Raw genomic sequence first — 26,102 nt, 5'->3', positions numbered from 1 at the left:
CTCCTCAAAGACACTTTGTATCCATTTTTCTCTCTGTTCTTCTTCTGGTACCCCTATAATGTGAATATTGTTCTGTTTGGATTGGTTACACAGTTCTCTCATTATTCTTTCATTCCTAGAGATCCTTTTTTCTCTCTGTGCCTCAGCTTCTTTGTATTCCTCTTCTTTAATTTCTATTTTATTTACCATCTCCTCTACTTCATCTAATTTGCTTTTGAATTCCCCCATTGTGTGTTTCATTTCAGATAGTCTATTTCTCAGAGTTTCTATCTCCTCCTTGAATTCCTCCCTAACATCTTGAATATTTTCCTGTAGCTCCCTGAGCATGTTTATGATTTTTATTTTGAAATCATTTTCAGGAAGATTGGTTATTTTAGTTTCACTTGGCCCTCTTTCCGGTGTTTGTGGGATTTTGGTTTGTACCAGCTTCCTTTGATATTTCATATTTGTAAAGATAATTTCATGTGGGCAGTGACTTGTAGTGCCCAGAAGCTCTACTCTGCAGAGCTTCTCAGCTCCTGGAGCGATGGCAGGGGTAACAGGCAAGTGGTGCTGTTGCCTGCCAGGGAGGAAAGAGCTCTTTCTTGCTACCTGGCTGCAGTGCCTTCCTTCATTTCCAGGGCCTGTGGCTGAGCACAGAGGGAGGAGCCTTCATGCTATGCACTTGTAGCTGCCATAGGTAGGCTGCTCTCTGACTGGCTTGATGCAATGACAGTGGCAGCTGTTTTGCAATTTGGTGCCAGTCGGCAGGAAGGAGCAGCAGGATGCATATCATGGTGGGGGTTTGGATCTGTGTTGCAAGCCAGGAGGATGGAGCATTTGAAGCTCCTGAATGTTCATAACCTACTGGGCTAAGTGTGCAGGGAGAATTTTGTTCACCTGTCCTTTCTTCTGAGCAGAAAGCTCTGTGCAATCCTTGCCCCGTTAGCAGCCTTATCACTGTTGGGAAGTCTCTCAGAGTGCCCACCTTTCTTTTGGCCCAGAGTGGCCTGTTGTGGGTATCTGTTCTCTACAAGTGGCTGGAATCTCAGTTTTTCCAAGTATTTTGCCTGTTATTAGCTTTCCAACCACATTAATCTCCAGAGCACCATGTAATGTAGGTTTGTGCTCCCCAACCAGTTCTCCAGGGCTGGATGTTCAGCAGTCCTAGGCCTCCACCCCCTCCCTGCTCTGTTTCTCTTACTTCTACTGGTGAGCTGGAGTGGGGGAAGGGCTTGGGTCCCACTGGATTTTGGCTCTGGCACTTTACCCTTTTCTATGAGGTCTGTTCTTTTCCCCATGTATAGGCAGTCTGACACAGCCTTCTTTCCTGTTGCTTTCAGGATTAGTAGTATTTGCTATATTTTCATATTGTATGTGGTTTTAGGAGGTTTCTGCCTCACTTCTTCCCCCACCATCTTTAAGCCAATCTATCTCTATCTTTTTTTGGAAATCTTTTTCATCTTTACAGTTTTGAAATTCTATACTTACCAAATAATAATTTTTTTCCTGGAGGAGGTCATTGAGAGGACATGACCACTGGTTGACTCTTGAGGAGGATCTGGGCTACAGGAGGCTCCTCCTCACCCCCTACCTTTTCCTTGGAATATATATTCTACCCACTGTTCCCACAGTGGGAGCCATTTTCAAGGACACAGTCTTGATAGAATAATATGTTGTTGAGACCAACTGGACGGTATACATGACTGAACCCAGTTAAGACCACTATATAAACTTTTAAGATTCTGGTGGGCAGGTGTGGAGACCTACTTGTCTTGTGTCGACCCCAGACAAGTCTTTTATGTAAGTTCCCTTGCTTATTAAACCTGATTCCTACCCATCTGGAGGGGTCTGCTGCTTTCTTTGGTCTTTCCTGGCTCTCTGTGTACAGGAGCCAGTTTCAGATTTCATTAGGAAAGTTCCCAAGTTTGCCAACCAACATCCTTCATTCCCTCTTCCCTCCACACTGGCAACCACCCTTCTACTTTCTGTCTCTTAACTCAACTCTTCTACATACCTCAAATAAGCAGAATCATATAGTATTTTCCCTCTTGCAACTGGCTGATTTCACTTACCATGATGTCTTCAGGTTTCATCTATGATGTAGCATGTGTCAGAATTTCCTAACTTTTTAAGGCTGATTAATACTCCATCGCATGTATACACCACACTTTGTCCATTTATCTGTTGATGGACACTTGGGTTGCTTCTCCTTTTGCCTATTGTGAATAATGGTGCTGTGAACATGTGTGTACAGAGTTCAGTTTTTTTGAGTATATACTCAGAAGCAGAATCGATAGGTCATATGGTAATTTTACTTAATTTTTTGAGGGGCCATATTGTTTTCCTTAGTGGCTCCCCCATTTCACATTTCAACCAGCAGTGCGCAAGGGTTCCATCTTGCCACACCCTCCTCAATACCTGCTATTTTCTTTTTTCTTTTTAACTACAACCAAAAGTAGTTGTGAAGTGGTATTTAGTTAATTGTAGTTTTTATTTGCATCTCCCTAATGATTAGTGATGTTGAGCATCTTTTACTGTGATTAACTGCTTTTTGTGTATTTTCTTTGGAGATACTTCTATTCAAGCCATTTGTCTATTTTTTGACCACTTTATTTTTCTGTTGAGTTGAAGATGCTCTTTATATATTTGGGGTATGAGATATATAACCTGCAAATGTTTCTTCCATTCCAAAGGTCATTTTTCATGCTGTTGTTAGTGTCATTTTTATTTATTTATTTATTTAATTAATTTTGGTATCATTAATCCACAATTACATGAAGAACATTATGTTTCCTAGGTTCCCCCCACAAACCCCATTACAGTCACTGTCCATCAGTGTAGTAAGATGCTGCAGAATCCCTACTCATCTTCTCTGTGTTGTACAGCCCTCCCAATGCCCCCCACTAAAATTACACATGCTAATTGTAATGCCCCCTTTCTTCTTCCCCACCCTTATCCCTCTCTTCCCACCCATCCTCCCCAGTCCCTTTCCCTTTGGTAACTGTTAGTCCATTCTTGGGTTCTGTGATTGTGCTGCTGTTTTGTCCCTTCAGTTTTTCTTTGTTCTTATACTTCACATATGAGTGAAATCATTTGGTACTTGTCTCTCTCTGCATGGCTTATTTCACTGAGCATAATACCCTCTAGCTCCATCCACGTTGTTGCAAATGGTAGGATTTGTTTTCTTCTTATGGCTAAATACTATTCCACTGTGTATATGTACCACATCTTCTTTATCCATTCATCTACTAATGGACACTTAGGTTGCTTCTATCTCTTGGCTATTGTAAATAGTGCTGTGATAAACATAGGGGTGCATCTGTCTTTTTCAAACTGGGCTGCTGCATTCTTAGGGTAAATTCTTAGAAGTGGAATTCCTGGGTGAAAAGGTATTTCTATTTTGAGCATTTTGAGGAATCTCCATACTGCTTTCCACAATGGTTGAACTAATTTACATTCCCACCAGCAGTGTAGGAGGGTTCCCCTTTCTCCACAACCTCGCCAACATTTGTTTTTGTTTGTCTTTTGGATGATAGCAATCCTTACTGGTGTGAGGTGATATCTCATTTTGGGTTTAATTTGCATTTCTCTGATAACTAGCGATGTGGAGCATCTTTTCATATATCTGTTGGCCATCTAAATTTCTTCTTTGGAGAACTGTCTATTCAGCTCCTCTGCCCATTTTTAATTGGATTATTTGCTTTTTGTTTGTTGAGGTGCATGAGCTCTATATATTTTGGATGTCAACCCTTTATCAGATCTGTCATTTATGAATATATTCTCCCATACTGTAGGATATCTTTTTGTTCTATTGATGGTGTCCTTTGCTGTACAGAAGCTTTTCAGCTTGATATAGTCCCACCTGTTCATTTTCGCTTTTGTTTCCCTTACCCAGGGAGATATATTCATGAAGAAGTCGCTCATGTTTATGTCCAAGAGATTTTTGCCTGTTTTTTCTTAGGAGTTTTATGGTTTCATGACTTACATTCAGGTCTTTGATCCATTTTGAATTTACTTTTGTGTATGGGGTTAGACAGTGATCCAGTTTCATTCTCTTACATGTAGCTGTCCAGTTTTGCCAGCATCCTCTGTTGAAGAGACTGTTATTTCCCCATTGTATGTCCATGGCTCCTTTATCGTATATTAATTGACCATGTATGTTCGGGTTAATGTTTGGAGTCTCTATTCTGTTCCACTTGTCTGTGGCTCTGTTCTTGTGCCAGTACCAAATTGTCTTGATTACTGTAGCTTTGTAGAAGAGCTTGAAGTTGGGGAGCGAGATCCCCCCCCCACTTTATTTCTCCTTCTCAGGATTGCTTTGGCTATTTGGGGTCTTTTGTGGTTCCATATGAATTTTTGAACTATTTGTTCCAGTTTGTTGAAGAATGCTGTTGGTAATTTGATAGGGATTGCATCGAATCTGTATATTGCTTTGGGAAGGATGGCAAATTTGACAATATTAATTCTTCCTAGCCAGGAGCATGGGAAGATTTTCCATTTGTTAGTGTCCTCTTTAATTTATCTTAAGAATGTCTTATAGTTTTCAGGATATAGGTCTTTCACTTCCTTGGTTAGGTTTATTCCTAGCTATTTCATTCTTTTCGATGCTATTGTGAATGGAATTGCTTTCCTGATTTCTCTTTCTATTAGTTCATTGTTAGTGTATAGGAAAGCCACAGATTTCTGTGTGTTAATTTTGTATCCTGCAACTTTGCTGTATTCCGATATTAGTTCTAGTAGTTTTGGATTGGAGTCTTTAGGGTTTTTTATGTACAATATTATGTCATCTGCAAATAGTGACAGTTTAACTTCCTCTTTACTGATCTGGATTCCTTGTATTTCTTTGTTTTGTCTTATTGCTGTTGCTAGGACCTCCAGTACTATGTTAAATAACAGTGGGGAGAGTGGGCATCCCTGTCTTGTACCCGATCACAGAGGAAAAGCTTTCACCTTTTTGCTATTCAGTATGATGTTGGCTGTGGGTTTATCTTATATGGCCTTTATTATGTTGAGGTACTTGCCCTCTATACACATTTTGTTGAGAGTTTTTATCATGAATGAATGTTGAATTTTGTTGAATGCTTTTTCAGCATCTATGGAGATGATCATGTGGTTTTTGTCCTTCTTTTTATTTATGTGGTGGATGATGTTGATGGATTTTCGAATGTTGTACCACCCTTGCATCCCTGGTATGAATCCCACTTGGTCATGGTGTATGATCCTTTTGATATATTTTTGAATTCGGTTTGCTAACATTTTGTTGAGTATTTTTACATCTATATTCATCAGGGATTTTGGTCTGTAATTTTCTTTTTTGTTGGGATCTTTACCTACTTTTGGTACTAGGGTGATGATGGCTTCATAGAATGAGTTTGGGAGTATTCCCTCCTCTTCTATTTTTTGGAAAACTTTAAGAAGAATGGGTATTATATCTTCTCTGTGTGTCTGACAAAATTCCTAGGTAAATCCATCTGGTACAGGTTTTTGTTCTTGGGTAGTTTTTTGATTACCAATTCAATTTCTTTGCTGGTAATTGGTTTGTTTAGATTTTCTGTTTCTTCCTTGGTCAGTCTTGGAAGGTTGTATTTTTCTAGGAAGTTGCCCATTTCTTTTAGGTTTTCCAGCTTGTTAGGATATAGTTTTTCATAGTAGTCTCTAATAATTCTTTGTATTTCTGTGGGGTCCATCGTGATTTTTCCTTTCTTGTTTCTGATTCTGTTGATGTGTGTTGATTCTCTTTTTCTCTTAATAAGTCTGACTAGGGGCTTATGTATTTTCTTTATTTTCTTGAAGAACCAGCTCTTGGTTTCATTGATTTTTTTCTATTGTTTTATTGTTCTCAATTTTATTTATTCTTCTCTGATCTTTATTATGTCCCTCCTTCTGCTGACTTTAGGCCTCATTTGTTCTTCTTTTACCAATTTTGATAATTGTGACATTAGACTATTCATTTGGGATTGTTCTTACTTCTTTGAATATGCCTGGATTGCTACATACTTTCCTCTTAAGACTGCTTTTGCTGCATCCCACAGAAGTTGGGACTTTGTATTGTTGTTGTCATTCATTTCCATATATTGCTTGATCTCTATTTTAATTTGATCATTGATCCATTGATTATTTAGGAGCATGTTGTTGAGACTCCATGTGTTTGTGAGCCTTTTTGCTTTCTTTGTACATTTTATTTCTAGTTTTATACCTTTGTACCTTTGTGGTCTGAAAAGTTGGTTGGAAGGATTTCAATCTTTTGGAATTTACTGAGGCTCTTTTTGTGGCCCAGTATGTGGTCTATTCTGGAGAATGTTCCATGTGCCCTTGAGAAGAATGTGTATCCTGTTGCTTTTGGATGTAGAGTTCTATAGATGTCTATTAGGTCCATCTGTTCTAGTGTGTTTTTCAGTGCCTCTGTGTCCTTACTTATTTTCTCTCTGGTTGATCTATCCTTTGCAGTGAGTGGTGTGGTAAAGTCTCCCAAAATGAATGCATTGCATTCTATTTCCTCCTTTAATTCTGTTAGTATTTGTTTCACATATGCTGGTGCTCCTGTGTTGGGTGCATATATATTTATAATGGTTATATCCTCTTGTTGGACTGACCCCCTTATCATTACATAATGTCCTTCTTTATCTCTTGTTACTTTCTTTGTTTTGAAGTCTATTTTGTCTGATACTAGTACTGTACTGTAACACCTTCTTTTTTCTCCTTGTTGTTTGCATGAAATATCTTTTTCCATCCCTTGACTTTTAGTCTGTGCATATCTTTGGGTTTGAGGTGAGTCTCTTGTAGGCAGCATATGGATGGGTCTTGCTGTTTTATCCATTCTATTACTCTGTGTCTTTTGATTGGTGCATTCAGTCCATTTACATGTAGGGTGACTATTGAAAGATATGTACTTATTGCCATTGCAATCTTTAGATTCATGGTTACCAAAGGTTCAAGTTTATCTTCTTTAATATCTTCCTGTCTAACTTAACTCGCTTATTGAGCTATTACAATCACTGTCTGATGCTTCTTTATTTCTCTACCTTCTTATTCCTCCTCCTCCACTCTTTATATGTTTGGTGTTTTATTCTGTGCTCTTTTGTGTTTTCTTTGACTGCTTTTGGGTAATTGATTTTATTTTTTGCCTTTAGTTGGTATTTGGTGGTCTTCTTTCCATGCTGTGATTTTATTTTCTCTGGCGACATCTATTTAGCCTTAGGAGTGCTCCCATCCTGAGCAGTCCCTCTAACCTACCCTGTAGAGGTTGTATGTGGGAGGCAAATTCCCTCAACTTTTGCTTGTCTGGGAATTTTTTAATCCCTCCTTCATATTTAAATGATAATCATGCTAGATATAGTGTTCTTTGTTTAAGGCCCTTCTATTTCATTGCATTAAATATATCATGCCATTCTCTTCTGGCCTGTAAGGTTTCCGTTGAGAAGTCTGATGATAGCCTGATGGGTTTTCCTTTGTAGGTGACCTTTTTATTCTCTCTAGCTGCTTTTAAAATTCTGTCCTTGTCATTGAGCTTTGCCCTTTTAATTATTATATGTCTTGGTGTTGTCCTCTTTGGGCCCCTTCTGTTGGGGTTTCTGTGTATTTCTGTGGTGTGAGTGACTGTTTTCTCCCCCAGTTTGGGAAGTTTTCAGCAATTATTTCTTCAAGTACATTTTCTATCCCCTTTTCTCTCTCTTCTTCTTCTAGTACCCCTATAATGTGGATATTGTTCCTTTTGGATTGGTCACACAGTTCTCTTAATGTTGTTTCAATCCTGGAGATCCTTTTATCTCTCTCTGCATCAGCTTCTATGCATTCCTGTTCTCTGGTTTCTAGTCTATCAATGGCCTCTTGCATCTCATCCATTCTGCTTTGAAGTCCTTCCAGAGATTGTTTTATTTCTGTATTCTCCCTCCTTAGCTCTTAAATATTTCTGTGCAAGTCCATCAGCATGGTTATGACCTTAGTTTTAAATTATTTTTCAGGGAGATTGGTTAGGTCTGTCTCCCCAGATTCCTTTTCAGGGGAGACTGTTTGGGTTAATCTGGTCTATATCAAATTCTTCTGCCTTTTCATGGCGATAGAGATAGTCGTGGGTAGTTGGCACATGTCAGCTGGGAGAACGTCCCTTCTTGCTAGTTTGTGGCCTTCGTCTCCTGGGAGAATGGCGACCTCTAGTGGCTTGTGCTGCACAGATGTACGTAGATGGGGTCTCTGATTCTTGCCCAGCCTCTGTGAAGGAAGCTCCACAGCGCAGTTGCTGTGGGCTCCTCTATGGCGAGGTCACCCCACAGTGGGAATGGGCAGGAGGCTGTTTATCTCCATGAGGGGCCTTGGAGCAGTGCTGCTGCCCAGGGAGTTAGCGTGCCTGCAGCTCTCTGGGTTCCCAGCTGCTGATCTGATTGTGCTGGGACCCCTCCGTCCAGCTGTGGGGTCCCTGTCCCTTTATGACTTTGAAAGGGTACTTGCTTTTCTTTGTCTCAGGGGCACTGGCTGCAGGGACTCACTCACAGGTTTTACTGTCCTGTTTCCCTAGTATCCAGCACTCTACACACTGTGTGTCTGTGCTCCGGTGCAGATGGCTGGGGCTGGGTGTTCAGCAGTCCTGGGCTCCCTCTCCCTCCCTGCTCCGACTCCTCTCCTCCCACTGGGAGTTGGGATGAGGGGTGCTTGGGTCCCACCGGGCCGTGGCTTGTATCTTACCCCCTTAGCAAGGCACTCAGTTCTCACAGGTGTAGATGTAGTCTAGCTGTTGTCCTGTATCTTCTGGTCTCACTTTTCAGAATAGTTGTATTTGTTGTATTTTCAAAAATATATATGTTTTTGGGTGGAGATTTCTGCTGCTCTACTCATGCCGCCATCTTGGCTCCACCTCCGTTAGTGTCTTTTAATGCATAAATGTTTTCAATTTTGATGTAATACAATTTACCTATTTTTCTTTTGTTGCCTTATACTTTTGACATTATATCCAAAAAATGATTGGCAAACACATCACTGTGAAGTTCTTTCTCTGTTTTCTTCTGAGAGTTTTATAGTTTTAGCTCTTAACGCTTAGATCCTTTGATCCATTTTATTTAATTTTTGTATATTGTGTAATGTAAGTTTCCAATATCATTCTTTTACATGTTTATGGTTTTCACAATACCACTTGTTGAAAAGACTGTCCTTTGAATGAAATATTTTTGAAGAATGCAACATATATAGAGTAGTTAAGGATCTAGTCAAACAGCCAGCTGAAAAATTCACTTATGTTCATACTCTAGGCTGAATGGAGAGCAGAGTAGTTTGGATTTCATTTAGTAGGGAATAACATGTCATTGATTAGAGCTGTAGTTCAGAAAAACAAATCTGTTGGCAAGTAGATGGGTTAGAGCAGGAGAGATTATAGAGCATGTGCTCGGAAGCAAAAGAGAATAGTGTAGAAACATTTTTTTTCTTTGTTAACACACATCATATCTAGTATTGAAAGTTACAAATGTTATTGACTGATACTTTTACATTTTTATGATCCATAAAGGACTGTTAGTGAATTTTACACTTTGAATTACTTTTCTAATAAAAAATGTGATTGCTCATAATTTAGAACTTGAAAAATAGAGTGGCATGAAGGAAAAAACCATTTCAAAACACCATTGATCCTGTGATCCAGATGTTATTGCTGCCAACATTGACTGCCTGCAAGTTCAATTTTATAAACATGCGTTTATATAACTAAGAATAATATTCAATATGAAGCTTTCCATTCCTGTTTTCCTTTTCTTAATAGCACTTGGCATTGTTCTATGACTACATTTCCTTGCTATTTTAATGAATTTTAAAGTGTGTTTAATTAATATGTATTGCAAAGGGAGGTAGGAGAGCTGGTTCTAATCTCAGCAATAGCATAGACTTGCTTGATAACCTTACCCAGATGTTCAGCCAGTCATGACCTCACTTTCACTGCCTGCAAAATTGGATAATAGTTGCTACTTATTCCCTGGGGCCTGATGAAGCGCAATGAAGTAATGCCTGGGAATTGCTTTTTCTTCCCTGTAAGAAAGGTGTTGTGCATGTACAGATTATTGTATCACATTGGGCCCTTGCTGACCAATGGTGTAGCAAGGGCAAGACCACTTTCTTCTGTTTCCCCATCAGCCCCCACATCCTATCTCTGTGAGCTTATGGTATTGCTTTCTATATGGAGGGCTTATCACATAAACACACAGCTGCATTGTGTTTCTGCAGCTAGAAAAAATATTTATGGCTTAGAAGGCAGTCTTTCTAGATGATTTGATTAGTATGTTATGAACACACAGACAATATCAGGGGCATCCAGTAGCATCTCAGCATTCCAACTTCATCTGTTCTTCTAGTTATATTTATCATTCTTCCTCAAATCTGAGATGGCTGCTGCTTCTGCAGGCAGTGTTTCTATCTGTTTGAAGAAGTATGACTGTGTGACCTGCTGTCCTTGCTGTACTCCCTAACAGTGTCATTTGTTTGCTCAGTGCAGGGCTGGCATCTGTTAGTGTATCTTCCTTTTCCATATAATGGAATGGACAAGATGATTATTTTATGCCTTTCCTCTGATTACAGAATTCCAGGTTTATCCATCACATTTGCTCACAATCCATGCCTATAATGAATGCTAAAAATCATACAGTGGATTTCTTTTGGGGAAGCTGCCTACATTATTCATTTTGTGAAACCAGGGTTTTTGTGTTTTCTGCAGACTTCTTTCCATTATGAAGCCACATATTGCTCAGTTTTCCATGAATGGTAACTGAATGATTTCTCTGTAGTCTTTGACATTAGAAGGCAATAGACAGGGAAAACTTCTTCTAACAGCTTCTTATATTGAATGCTTGCAGTGGACAGCATCTTTGGAATCATTTTTTAACAACCCTTTAAATAGTCATTCTTTTAAACAACCCATGATATAGAAACCACATATGTGTATTTTAAAAATTGGGGTGCATAGGTTTGAAGTACCTGAGACTTGCCCTTATGTAAATGGCTGCATCTGGATACTAATCTAGGGCTCCCAACTCCAGCCTAGGTCTCTACTCACTGCCCAGAGAGACGAGGTAAATGATTTTCCAAGTAGAGCAATAAGATCTAAGAAATCAAAATAAGGTTTTAGGATGGCTATATTTGGATTAAGCACTTTCTCCTTTCCTCTAACGTGTGATGCTAGTCAGCAAAGACTCTTGCTTTTCCAGTTTGTATACCATGCAGCATCTGAAACAGCATTTTGGACCATCAGAAAAGGCTTGAATTCTTACTCTGTTTCCCAGATCAAACAGAGTACTGTTTGTTTTTGCCACAGAGGCTTTCAAAAATCCTACACATGTGGACAAAGCTGAAAGCATCTAGCGAAATCTGCCCAAGTATCAACAATATTTGAAAGAGCATTTCTGAAAGCAGTCTTTACACTTAATTACTATTATACTTCATCTGTGCATCTTGAAATGCATTCCCTGCCCAGCTTCACTCATCCCACCCCCTCTCATACAGGGAGGGAGAGCACCTTTCGTCTCCATTTTACAGGTGTACACACTGAGTGATGATGGACTGTGTTGAGGGAGGCTTTTAGCTTTCTGACTTACAAAATCTAATAATGAGAGCACGGGTTCTCTTGTGCCCTCCTGCTCCATGTTATTTTCAATTTGCTACCTCATCTTGAGAGGGCATTTTCATCTTTTTATATTTTTAGATCATAGTCTCAACCTTCATTTGTACCACCAGACCTGTAAATTCTGTAGAAAACCTGGTCATGGTGACATCTGTTTCTTTTGAGGGGAGGGAAATGGGGTAATCTAATAGAAAAACCTGCACCAAAATGTATCATTTTCTTTTAACTCTGCTTAGTTATGCTGAAGTTTTAAATTTAAATTTAAAAGAACCAGCAATTATATCTGTGGTAGTGCCATTTAAAATTATGATATAATACATAACTTATTTTTATCTGCTAGTATTGCTTATAAACACATAAATGTAAATAAACCAATCTTAGAAAATTAATTGGAAATCAATAAATATATTCACCAATTTTTTTTAAAACTGCTCTCAGGGAAACTAAGAATGATTCTTATTTTCCATCTACAAAGCTACAGGTGTACAGGTGGTTAGTATTACAAACTGATTTTTGCTGGCCATTATGCTATGGGATGTGGTTTTATTTATGTTGATTTTTAAAAATATAGGATGATCACATGTTCACAGGAGGTATGTGTTGCGCTTGATGACATCCTTTAAATGTATCAGGTCCTACCTGCTAATTCCCAGCAGAGAGGTCCTATCTGCTAATTCTGTGCCTTGTCAGTAAATGCACGCTGAAGGGATGAACAAATGAATGAGTGAATGACTATGTAAGTTATTGAGTTGGACAAAGAAAGCTAATAGAAATAAACTGGACATTGGAAGGCAATTCATGCAATACTTGTTAGGAGATCAATAAGGACAGCCACCAGGACTATATTAACTGACCTAAGAAAAGTCAGGTAGGAAAAGCTGTAAACTAGGAAGTGATGTTTAAGTTATCAGTGAAGGAAAATTATCTAGAGAAATGGCAAAGGCATTGATCCCAGCCAGCCAGACACGATTCTAGGTGCCAGTGATATAACATTAAGCAACATAAAGAATGTCCCTGATCTTATGAAGCTTACATACAGAGGGAAATAGATGCCAAGAAAGGAGTAAACAAATATTCTACATAGTGATAATTAACTCTGAAGCAAAAAAGCAGAAAAAGAGGATAAAAATGGATGGTGCAGTTACATATAAAGGTTATGAAAGGCATCTACAATAAGTTGATATTTGAGCACTATTATCTAATAGAGGGGAGCAGACATGTATCCAACCAACCACAGAATGAGACATGTGATAAATACTAATAAATACTAAAAATAAGTTAAAGAAACATTTATTGAGTATGCTCTTATGTAGACAATATCCACAATACCTATAAGACGTTATTTATCCCAAGTTCACAGATGAGGAAATTGAGGATCGGAGAGGTTAGATAACTTCTCTAAAGGCAGACAGCCTAGATTCAAACTCACATTTCTCTGAATCCATAGATTGTGTTCTACCCTGCTCAAAGAACTGTAGGAGCCTTCTTTTAGTATGCAGATGGGAAGCTTAAAGGAGGATTTCTTGGTAGAGGGCATGAATTTGGGCTCCAAAGGATGGGTGGGATTTTGATATGAGAAAATGAGAAAAATGAATAAGAATGAAACACCCAAAATAAAAGAAAGCAGAAGGGAAAAGTGCAGAGTTTGCCTAAAGGCAGGTTGTTTGAGGTTCAGGCTAAGAGTGGACCCCCAGGGAGGGAGGAAACAGAAACGGGACCAGACTGCACAACAGGACAGGCATGGGAACACACATGCAGGACATGGAGAGCCCTGCGGAGGAGTCCGTCTTTTATTTAGTAGGCAATGGGAAGCCACTGCAGGTGTTCCTCAAGAGAGAGCTGCTTACTATAGGATGGATAAACACTTTTGAGAAGCTGTCATCATTCTGTTTCTTTGATTACTTTATTAAACTCACCAAACAGCTCATTGCCTGTATTATTCACACTTGTTCACTTCAAGATTAGGTCTTGCGTTAACCTGCTGCAGTGTTGCATGAGGGGAAGGTATTGGGCCATAGCTTTGCATGAAAAAAATTCAGGGGTGCCAATTCTCAATGGGTTCCCTGAGAAATGGTATTGTCCCAGATGTTGTGTTGCTAGGTGGATGTGATGCATTGGATGAACTCCACCTGGCTGGTCCAACCCGCAGTGAACTGGTGAGGTGCTGACAGGATGAGGTGGTAGAGCCGAGCAGTGCTGGTATTACAGTGAGCAGCCAGGGAGATATTATTCACAAGAGAAGAAAGAGCAAAACTAACTCACCTTTGTTCCCAGTTGGTGAGCAGATTACATTCTTTACAGCACTGCGATGATTCCAGCCACCTATAGTGGAGGGAAAATAGGCTGGAGGGAGCTCTTTAAGTTTGAGCTCAATGGTATCATGAGAAACCAAGATATGCCAATGGGGTGCAATGCAGGGTCAGACTCCCAGAGTGTCCCTTAGGCATTTTTGGTGGCCTGTTATATAATCTGCCCTTTTGTACTTTCTGTCTGTTTTTTCCCCTGTGTATTATACATTTCAGTCTGTATATTGAACTGCTGTATGCTGAAGGTGACAGCCAAAATGTATTTGAAAATCATCCTTCAGTTATATTTTTCATTCAGAGACATAGTTTTACAATAATTCCTAATGCAGGGGTTCCATCTATGAATGGCCTTGGAGAGTGGTCTGTGAACTCTTGAAATCATTTGCAAATTTTTGTATTTATATGCATTTTCAGGGGGGTAGTCATAAAACTTTAAAGGGTTCTGTTACTGTTAAGGTAAAAAATCCTTTACTTCCTTGGAATTATCTTCTCCCCTCCCTGGTCCGCCTCCCACCCCCTCCCTGCTCCCTCCCCCTCCCTCCCACACTCCTTCCCTCCCTCCCCTCTTCCCTCCCTTCCTTCTTACCTTCATTCTCCCTTTTGCACTATAGCCTTTCTTTCTTTCCTTTCCTTCAACTTGTTAACCAGTTTACTAACTACTTTGTAGCTAACTTCTCAATTTTTTTTATTTCTTCTCTCACTCAACTCTTCTTTTTCCCCATATGGTGTAGAGTAAAACGGCTGGGAAACAACGAAGACAGGAGAGTAGAAGTGAGAGGAAGTAAACATGACAGGAAGCCAGAGAGCTGTGGGTCAGATCTGGGCACCAAAGTGTTGGTCCTCCCTTCCTTCCTCCCACACTTTTCATTCCTACCTCTTTTGGTAAAGGTAGTTGCAGCATTTACAAAACAAAATGAAAAAAAAAGAAAGAAAGAAAAAGGAAAGTGGAAATCAGAAGAGATAGTGGAAGCCTAAATATTGCTCCATACAAAATTAACAAAGGGTAAAGGTACACCCCATGCTAACTTTATGATTTAGGGTTTGCAATGGAAAGTTTTCTTTTTCGACATAAAGGTTGGGATTTCAAGTGGGTCAAAAGAAATGGTGTTTGAAACATATCTGAAGCAATCAATGAATAGAAGACAGAACTTGAGTATAATGAAGAAAATTCTGGGAAGCAAGGGCTGTAGTTATTTGGGTTTAGCCATATCACAACATACGTTTCTTTTACAAAATATACATGGAGTCAAAATTCCTCTAGAAATTATGCTCCAATTTCATGGAATATCCAGAATTGCAATGGGTTTCTCTATTTGCAAGATCTGTAGTAATATTGTAAACTTGAAATTTTTTTTTATTTGTATATTAAATTAGAATTATTATAAATGGAAGAAAGGAAACTAGCGTGGATCCAACAAACCTGGTTTTGAATCCTGGCTCTGACAGTTGCAATTTTTTGCTATAGACAACTTACTTGAACCCTAAGGACTGAATTTTCTTCCTGTTGAAATAAGACTAATAACACTTAATCCATAAAGTTAGTGTGAAATCAAAATTAAATGATTTGTTCTTGCATATGATACTCAGTCTCTGTATATTGAACTGTTGTATATTGCATATGATAGATAATCAATAAATGTTGCTCATACCATAGATACAAACTTGAAGCAAAACAAAGGCATTTTAAAAATAGTAAAATAAACCATCTTTGTATAATTTGGTATTTTTTCCATTATCCAGTTTTTACCTTATCCATGTATTTTAACAGTACGTATGTATAGTGGTCGATTATGTTTTCCTTTCCAACTCAGCAAGTTTGTGGTGTCAGACTGTCTCAATGCTGTTTCAGCTTTTCTACAATTTTTCCTTCTTTCAACCACCAAAGAAGAAACAGTTAACAGGATTTGAACCATAGTCACGAAATGTCCACCTTCCAGGCCCCTTTTCTAGCTTTACTCACTCTCCCACATGCCACATGGTGAGAGTTCAAACAATATTTCTTGCTGTTATTATTATTATTAGTTTATTCTGTGAGGTTCTGAAAGCAGGAAGGTGAGAAATATCTAAATAATGGTACAGGACTCTTGAAAGGGTTGAAGGCCTACGTTTGTTTTTCCTGTAACTAGAATTAAGTGTCTTTCCTGACACTCAAATGAGGGAATGAAACTATGTCCCCTACCACCTCTTCTTCCTCTGAAGTGGGCTATTTTTTAGGCAGTATATTGTTCACTTCACTCTTGGTTCCCCTTAGCTGGTCCCCTACACATACTTTAAAGGAAGCTTAGATAATAGCTTCTATTAAAACTGCTTCAATCATTCTTTTCTTGAAGGGCCATTATCCATCAAACAGAACAAAATATTTTGAACAAAAATTTAAATGCAATTTTTTTTAAAGAGAAATTTTAACTTTCTTACTAATAGCTAAAGAATAGATGTGAATTTCAATACCCAAGTACCTCAAGAATTACTCTAAGACAATTCTGGTGATGGGACAGTTCGGATGAAACAGCTCTTCAAACAAGAGTGGTTCTAGGAACATGTACAGACTGATCGCCTGTCAGTCACAGTCAGTCAAGAAATCAGTAACAGAGGCTGTGTGACACAATTCATCCATCCTTTCCCTCCTGCCCTCTGTTTATTTCATATTTCTTTAGATACCTGTGACTATTCTTTAATTGTCTGAATCCCTTTTGATGGAAATAAGGCATTCAAGGTTTTTATTTACTTTCTCATTTGAGATCTGTTTTAACTTTCCACCTTTGTTTATAACTGTAGATTTGAGAAAAGTTGAGCTCTTTTCCTCCATTATACTTTCTGTCAGTGGAAATACTTTCGATGGTGTTGTATATGAATCATACCCATGGTAGTAATTTTTGTTTCTCTGAAGAGTTCATCTTGCCTGCCTGACTCAGCACTCAGATGCTTCTGGTGTCTTTTACTTTTCTCAGGAGTGGAGACCTAGTATCCCCTGCTTCTACCAATGATTTTTTGTTATTTGGTCCTTTGCATGGATTTAGATCCAATGTTCTAAGAATTCTATTTCTAAATATTTGGAAAGATAAAAGACAGCTCCACACTGATTTCTTCTGGGAAACAATTTGGTAACTGTGATCCATCAAAGGTCAATGTATTTTTCTGATTTACTTAACTTTAGATTAACTTCATGTAAACTTTCCCAAAATTGAATAGCACAAGGCACTTTTCAGCCCTTAATTCTAGACTGCACAAGTCACTGTTAGTTTTATTGTTTTCCTACTCCATATTTGGCTAAATTTCTCCACTTAATATCTTCATCACATTTCATCACCTTGCTGTATTTTCCTTCTTTTAGGTCAGCAAAGTAACTAAAATCAATACTAATGCAGATCCTTATGACATGCCACAGTCCCTTCCCTCCATGTGGCCCTGCTGCTGCTAACAAGCACCTTGGGCTTCAGTGTCCAATCCAGGTCATTATCCACTTCAGCACCTCTGGTTCACAGTGTGTCTTCTCACCGTCCACACTGCTCAGAGGAGAGCAGGCTTTGTTTTAAAGAGACTCTTGTGTCTGGAATCGGAGATCCTTTTTAAACCAGACATAAGTACCCTTTTAAACCGTATATAAGTACCTTTGAGAAAGTGGTGGTTATACAATAGCATGTTACTTTTCAAGGATAAAACAACTCTATTGTACTTCAACGCAAAGGTGGACAGCTTTTGGACAAAATTTGGGAATGGGAGACAGATCAGATAGGTACTAGTCCCTGTTTCGCCCTTAGCCACTGGTGATCCCAGGGACATTTATGTATACTCTTACTAAACATTTATTTGTTTGATTTTATCTTTATGCTGAAATCCCCATTAAGATCGTGTTAGGTGACAGTACAACATCAATGCAATAATAATGCACTGAGAGCATCATCTATAAAGAGAGGGATTTAATGCTTACCATTGGAAAGTGAGAAAGAACTGCAGTCTTTACTTAGAAAGGGGATTTCATAGAAATTCGTCATAAAATATTACAAGGTCTAAGATCCTGGAAAAACCTGACCCCCTAATTTAGGTGCAGAAATTTTATAACAACAATTCTAAAACTGACCCAAGAGCCCAATTAATTCACTCACAGGTCATGATTTATGAACAAAAACATAAAGAGGTTACTTATATTACCTTTTTCTACTGTACATCTTTCTAAAGTGTTAAAGAATAAAAATCCCAAGAGTTTCTAGGAACTCCCCTGCCCTCATGACCCTGATATAGTATGGATTTTCAATATTCTGTGCTCTAGACTTCATGATTTTTAAATTCAGTTGATTTCCTTGTGATATATTGAGTGTGGTTAATGGTATATACAACCTGGAACACTTCATTTGCCATAAAGAACAATGTCCATTGTGCAAAAGTATAACATATCTATAAGTTGCTCTGATTTGTGCTGATTCCATCAAAATCAGAGTTGTATGACTAATTACCTCTGTATTTAAAAAAATCACACTGGTTGCTGCAATTTCAGCCTGAAATCATTTAGATAGTTTTTGGCATTTGTATAGTATTGGCTAAGTCAAATTCTTAGGTTCTGATAAAATAAAGGGCATCATGTAAATCTTGAAGGCAATGAATTAGAAACACAAAAACAAAGCAAGTGACTGAGGGATTGGAGGGGAGTGATGAAGGAAGAAAGGTAATATTTATGTGACTTGTAGGCGCACCACACTCTACTTCCTCCCTTTGGTTAGACACGGCTGTATTAGGGTCTGTCTAACTTTATCATTTTAACTATTGTTTTAATGAATGTCAAATTACCACAGTCTTCTAAGATTTCAGTTTGGAAGACCTTCTGATGAGTTTTCTGTCATATTTCCTTTCAATACACAGGAATTATACTGAAGAAATTAGATCATTCTTTGTAGACAATAGGAATATAGTTCCAAAAGCTTTTATGATTTGAGGTCCTTTTGGTAACAGCAAGTAACTGAATTTCATACCTGTATTTAATAATTTGGAAGATTGCTTTTTCAGGATAAAAATAAGGTTCTGAAGTAAGAGTGTCCTTAAAGTGAATACAGATCCCCCTATCTTTTGTACGACTCAATAATTTATGACAATCCCATAGAAATATTCAGGCATAATGCTATCTTTGTTTACAATTAAGGAAAAGCTAAAAGATACTTCATTTTATATAAAAATATTCATTATGTTGAAGGGATTGTGGTGAGTGCCAAGTATATAATTTAACATGACAAATGTATCTGCTTTTATAAAGCTTGCATTACAGCGGGGAATTCAGAAATATAAACAGGCAGTTATATAACAGTGTGACAAAAGCTGTGATAGGGAATTAGGTATAAGGCTCTATGGGAGAAACAAAGAAAGGCATGATTCAACATGAATCTGGGATTCAGGAAAGGCTTCCTCTAGGAAGTGACAGATAAGTTAAAACTTGAAGGAAAACTAGGAGAAACAATGTTTTGACAAAGAGCATGTATAAAGGTTTATGAGAGTACATGGAGCAGAGATACTGGGTGTGACTCAGTGGGACTGAATGACGGTGATAATGGTAAAGAAAAGGGAAGCTAAAGGTAGATAAGATCTATACCTACTGTAAAGTGTGTGGGAGAGACTGAATCTTATCCTAATATAGGGACTGATATTGAAAGGTCTGAAGGGGAAAATGGCATATTTCAATTTATGTTTGAAAGATCAGTCAAATCATTAAGCAGTATGTAGCAAAAGCTGAGTTTTCAGTATCTCAAGTCATAGGGAACACAATACATGTTTAGATTTATGTTTAGATTCAATATAAACAGACCTCCATTTTTAGCCACAAGGCAGTTTAGATTCTCTGACATACTTTATAGCTGCAAACAACTGAAGACCTCTCACGTTATTATATCATTGATATTTAGGCAAGAAATTAAATTCTCAGAGGCAAAATCTAAGCAAAAGTGAGAACTCAGATAACTGGAGGAATGAAGCTAGCTTTCACTCTGAGAGTCTTTGTGAAATACAGGTGTCCTGATCTTTAGTTTTTATGTCCCCACAAGGCATGGAAAAATGGAAGAAAATGCTTAGGACCTTCTATATATGGGGATTAAAAAAGAGATTCCATGTTAAAATGGGCCCTAAAGCCCTGTTACCTCAGGGTAAAGATGAAATAAAAACTAGAAATAATACTCCTTGCCTTGCCACTCTTATCACGGTAAGGGAATCTCTTTTCTCATAGTTTGTTATTTATTTGAAGGAAAAAAGATGTCTTTAGAATTTCTTGCCACAGGACAGTCCTCAGGTAGGTTTGAAGTGGTGTGAGATCAGATGTGTTTTAGGATTGTGGAAGAAGAAAATTCAGAACCTCTCGGGAAAAATTAATCTTTAACTCAATTCTCAAATAAATCCCATGAATATCCCAAGGAGTATGAGCTCAAAGCCCAAATCCCAAAACACACAATGAAACAAAAGCAAGAAAGTGAGAGCTATTAGACATAGCAGATGGTAGTGTGGAGTTCAAAAAGTCATCAGATACTGATAGTATTAGAGAAAGAACAGAAAATAAGCATATTTAATGTTCATAGAAATAAGGAGTAGGTTAATAAAAATGACTAAGCAGAGATGAAAAAATTAGATTTCCTAGAAATGAAAAATGCACTTTTTTTACACTAAAAACTCAAGGAACAGATTTAACAGAAGTTTGGAAACAGCATACGAGAAAATTAATGAATTGGAAGACGTAGTTGAAGAAATTATGCAGAATGGGATACCAAGAGACAGAGATGGGAAACTTGAAAGAGGCTAAGAGCTGTAATACAGAGTGAAAAGATGTAGCATATGTCTAGTCAAACTTCCAGAAGGAAAGAACACAGAGAATGGGGGAGATAATATATTTCAAGAAGAAACATTTCCCAGAATTGATAAGAGATACTAACATTCAAATCATGGAAGCCTAGTGAATCCACCTAAGAAGGGTAAATAAAAGAAAATCTGTACCTAAATTCATCATCATAAAACTGCAGACCAAAAATAAGAATATGTTAATTCAGTATAAAAAAATTTGTTATGATTTATTATATCCATATCATTATAACTTTTTACTAAGAGTGATTTCCCCATATTGCCATAGTAATGAGTTAAAACTAATTTTCTGATAAGAAGAACATCTTGGATAAAATTTTGGCTCAGCTCCATTCATTTATTTACCTATATTTATGTAACATTTTTAACCACATGGCCGTGCAGAATATAATTAAGGTCTTAGACTCCTAGAGTGAAAAGAGATCAGAAATGTCATTTAGTACAGTCTTAACATTTTTAAAAGAAGGAAATGGAAGTATTGCTTTCCTGTATTGTAAAGCCACTTAATTGTTATAGACTCATGTCTCAAATAAGAAATCATTCTAAATGACTAATTGTTTTTTGGTAATTACTATTCCTTCTCTTTAGTCTGATGAATGGAGAGATCATAGTTTAAATTACAACACTGGTAAGACTCACATGACAGGTAAAATGGTCTTTGCTGAAATAGTGTTGGTAAAAGTGAAGTAAAATTGGAGTCTTTAAATAGAAATTTCAAGGGCACCATGGGAAGAAATATTGCTTTTTGGCTCAACATCACAAATTGCATTTTAATTAACCACTAAATGATGATATTAAATGTAAGGATTGCTATTACAATTCATAGAAACTCTTTTCCCTAAGAATACCAAGAATAGAAAAAGGGTGCTTTTTCTTCCAAGAGGGAGAATGCTTTAAGGGATGCAGTTTTGTTCCATGTGGATTACTATTTCTAAATTAAACCTACATTCTAAATTAAACAATTGTATGTCCAAAGCTATTAATAACATACCATAATAATTCCTGTCTTCTCACTATAGCTGCTCTGAACATTAACAGAAATATCAATACCTTTATTTTCTTTGCCTATTACTCCCATAGACTCTGTAAACCTAATAATGTCTCCAGATTTGGCTTCATTTTTATTGCTATGGTTACTCTTGCTTTCATAGTTCTTGGCTACTTTAATTTAATATGTTGGAATATCTTCATGACTTCATTTAGGTGAATGGCAAAATATTTTTATGAAAAGAGAATGTTTTTTATTCTGTAAGATGAATTATGCTATAAGGGAGAAATGTTATAAAAATATGGAAAGAAAAAGGTACACAGATTCTGGGTCCATAGGTCTAAGGAAAACCTGCATGTGATCCTTTGAGTGTCAGAGCAATTTCATAAATTGTATGGGTACTCACATCATGTGTATCTGTCAGTAACTCAGGGAAGCATCTTGCTAGGAGAGAACTGCTATTCATGAGTTCCCCCATCAATTTGTCCCCACCGACTCCAGGCTTTTGTTAGAACAAAGAGTGGGTAAAGAGGACCTCTGTGTACCAAATGAATAGGATAATTACTGGCAATGCAGGATGATAATTAAAATCTTTTCTTTGTATGTTGAGTTTATAGCTGGTTACTATCACTTCTCCCTGTAGATGGCAGTGGCACTCTTTCATTTTGAGACGGTTTTGTCTTTTTTTAAAAAAAATCTGTCCTCTCTCACTCTCCTGGATCGTTCTCAGTTCTGCTGGCCAATGATTTGAACAACACTTTGATGCTGTAGGATGTTGGTGTTCACAAATCAGGTCTATTCTTTTCCTTTTTCTAAAAAGATAATATACTGCTTTTTCAAAGTCAATTAACACTTAGGGCAAATGAAATGGGGAAAGCAAAAGGTCACTTTCTAAAGGATTGCCTTGAAACCTTTCAGTATTTTTTAGGTTTCATCGAGGAATTGCAAATCCTTGGGAAAAGAAAGAAAATAATAATTAGTTCATTTTGTTTCTTGGTAACACCCAATAAGATGGCTTAATATGGCTTTTCTGCTTTATTTCCTAGCAATGCCTGTGTTGTGCTCAGAGTGCTGGCTGGTAATTTCAATGTGTCTTGCAGTCACGAAGGCAACTGGGATGTTTTTGGGACAATTTGTGCATCAGGAGAGGGCTGATGGAGAGAATCACTAAAATTTCCAAATTGCAATGTGGTTGAAAATGTTTCATAAAAATTGTCAGATTGTAGGATGGCAGAAGATAGGGAGGTGATAGAATGACAAAAGTTATAGGACTCTCTTTTACAATTTAGTCAGCATCAGCTCTCACCCCAAAACAGTGCTAAGTAAATGGTAGCTCTAGAGTTAGTAAAAGAAGGTTGTGTAAAAGTGGAGGTAGTTCTGACCTCAGACATGCTTTCAAATCATTGCTTAAGTATCAGGATAGTTCCCAAATGAGCATGTCAGAGAGTAAGAGCTCAAGGTTTTAATACTTGAACTTCATTTGGAAAACAAGGCTGGACACTCAAAAACACTGAGCAGATATTAAAAAATAATGGAACACATTGTAAGTGAGATTATTAGCAAACTGACTTTTAAGTTGACTGCTCCCAATGTACCATTTTGGGCGGGACAGCTGCGCGCTGTGCACTGCTCACACCTTTTACATCATGCCTCACAGTTAAGATTGCAGTCACAGCTCTTTTCTGTATTTTTATTTTAATATAGAAAGAGCCTCACTCGGTTTAATAACCTTTTCCTTCTTGAATAAGGAGTTTCTGTTTGCAGTCACATGAATAGAAAAAGACCTGCTCCAGAAACTGGGAGATTATTTCATGCTTAGCTACAAAAATAAGGTTTTGAAAGAGCAGAAGGGATGGAGTAACTACATAATGAGCAAATTCTTGTGAGGTAAATTATTATTCAGGATTTTTGAACCGATCTTTTAAAAAAGCAAATAATAATAATTACAAGCCTGCAAATACTGCTGCCTGGTGGGAGACACAGTAGCTTTGCTGGAAATACCACTGGGTGCCTGTACTTTGTTCTCCTCCCACATCACAGCCTGAACATTATAAACCCAGGAAAAGACCTGCATTCACCCAATGGCCAATGTCTCCTTGCTCTGGTTCTGCAAACATTTTCAACCCAACAGGGATAAACATAGGACTATATTCCTTTACACCTATATGGGTAAGAGTAAAGCGTGAGGCTTCAGGTAGATTATAAGCTGAAAGAAGGGTTGATCCAAACTACGATGTTCTATCATTAGAAATGCTTCTGTTGGGGCATTTGGTGTCACCTGATTGTCCATGGTCAAATTCAGCAACTGGGTAATAGAAATTAATTGAAGGAGCAAAGGAGAGGGTGAGTACAAGTTGTATTCACAGGTCAGAGCCTCTCTTTCTAGTTTTAATATTCCCATTAGAATCTTCAGCTTCACTAAGCCTAGGCATTTGACTTTCTCCACTACTTCTTTTCACAACTCGAGTCTCATTCTTGAAACCTTTAATAATGACAAATATCTTCCTTTGCATTCAGTTGAAGATTTCAGCTGCATTTTGGAAGAGAGGTTTAAATGCAGAGCTGATTAGAACAGTCAGGAAGGTCTAGCAAGGGGCAAGTGAGTGGGGAGGAATGATTTCTCTACCATTATCAGAAATTCAGCAAAGAACGTGGTGGTTGATCTGCAGGCAGCAGCTTACTGTGCTCTTGACCTATCCTGGGTCTGACCTGTCTTTCTCTCTCTGCTGTCATAATGAACTTCTGTGTCTGTCTTCTCCTCAGCTCCCACATCAGCACAGTCAGTACGTGTGACACAAGATTGTCACCAGAATCAGCCTGGGCCTCCCCTTGTCAAAAGGACCATCAGCACCTGACTGCCCTCTTCCCAAGTGACTCAGGCCCTGGCAGGTGTTACAAGCTAAAACTGAGTTTTGTTGCAGCTGCTCCAGGAACCTCCTGACAGCGCTGAGGCCTGGAATGAGGAAACAGTGAGGACGCTGCCCAGTGCAGTCCTCTGCCGGTGGCTGCTCCTCCCTCTGGAGAACGTGGCTGTGTGCAAAGAAAAGTTGTTTTATCTTATGTGAAAAATAATATTTTTCTTGTTTTTTTACCCTGTGTTCTCCATGTAAAAATAATGCACAGTCTTTAATAAAGGGCAAACTTAATGAAACATTACTCCTACTTGGATTTTTCTCTAGGTGCCAACACACCTCAGCAAGCTTTCAGACAACAGTCACCTAGCAACAACTTTTCATACATTAAATGATTTCAAACTCTCACATCTTCCTCCATGAGAGAGCTGTATATTTCACCTTTTCTCTCGCACTTACAGCTCAAGGAAAGGGCAACCAAGAAAGGGGAGGTATATTCAGTTTCATCATAAAATATCACTTTTAAACTATTGCTTTTAGATGTGTAAATGTTTTCTGCAATAGTTTGCTAATCCATTTGTGACTTTTTGTGTAAGTGGCCATGTGTCAGCTGGTATTAGGATCCAATGCAAGTTACATAAATACCCAAATATAATAATGAGTTTAACCAGAGAGAAGTGGAAATGCAGGCAGTCCTGGGCGGGTGTGGCACCCCTGGGCTCATTCAGGACCCAGATTCCTCATTTCTGACTCATCTGCCCTCCTCAACATGCCATGTTTCTTCCTTTGTCTGAGGAGGCTGTCAGAGGACCAGTTGTTGTATCCTCCTTTCAGATATCATGAAGGAGAAACGAGAAATGAAAAGGCATCCTCCCTCACCTGAAGGTTACTCTCCAGGAGTTTCACAGACTGTTGCTGCCTACATTCCATTGGCCAGCACTTGGTCATAGGCTCATTTGTGGCTTAGTGCAGTCTTTATTTGTGCCTTCATGGGACCAGTGTTCAATGGTTATATCACTGAGGAGAAAGGGGAAGATGGTTAATGAAGAACACCTAATAGTCTCTGTTACAGGTCAAATATTAAAATTCATAAAGACTGCAGAATTCATATTTTATCACTAGCTCTTGTTTTTCCAGAAGGAATGCTTTCTTCTCCTCTCTTGAGAGGAATAGAGGACATGGATGAAAATGTACATATGATCTGAGTTGCAGTTGTAAGCAGGTTTTGAAAGCGTCCCGGTAGAATATGCAGAGGCTTAAAGAATATTGGAACTTGATTGTGTTACTTGTCACCCTAAGGGATTCAGAGTAAGGTCCATCTTGATGTCCTTCCAAACACATTTTCATTAAATAGCTCACTAAAAGAATTGCCTATGAGTTGTCTTTCACAGCATGTAGACAAAATTGTACAGTACCGATCATTAAAACAAAACTTACCGAAACTGAGGAATGTATGTTGAAAAATATCTGGATTTATGGAAATGTTGAAGACTTTTAATAATATACTTGGCTAAGGATTTAAAACTTCCTACAGGATGTGGTTTGGCATCTAGGTCTTT

The 26,102-nt window shown here is 38.1% G+C and overlaps 1 long non-coding RNA gene across 2 annotated transcripts in view; it reads left to right on the top strand.

The window, feature by feature from the left end:
* LOC140849781 (uncharacterized) overlaps nucleotides 1-24,869 on the top strand; it is a 117,973-nt gene extending 93,104 nt beyond the window's left edge. For both annotated transcript variants that reach the window (XR_012131971.1, XR_012131970.1), the window contains one exon: nucleotides 24,613-24,869. This is a non-coding gene — a long non-coding RNA (uncharacterized lncRNA). The remainder of the gene's footprint in view (nucleotides 1-24,612) is intronic.
* Nucleotides 24,870-26,102: the final 1,233 nt, after the last annotated feature.

This window comes from Manis javanica, chromosome 5 (assembly GCF_040802235.1).
Source record: "Manis javanica isolate MJ-LG chromosome 5, MJ_LKY, whole genome shotgun sequence".
NCBI lineage: Eukaryota > Metazoa > Chordata > Mammalia > Pholidota > Manidae > Manis > Manis javanica.
The sequence above is the reverse complement of the archived record's forward strand: the minus strand, read 5'-3'. Positions and strand labels throughout refer to the sequence as shown.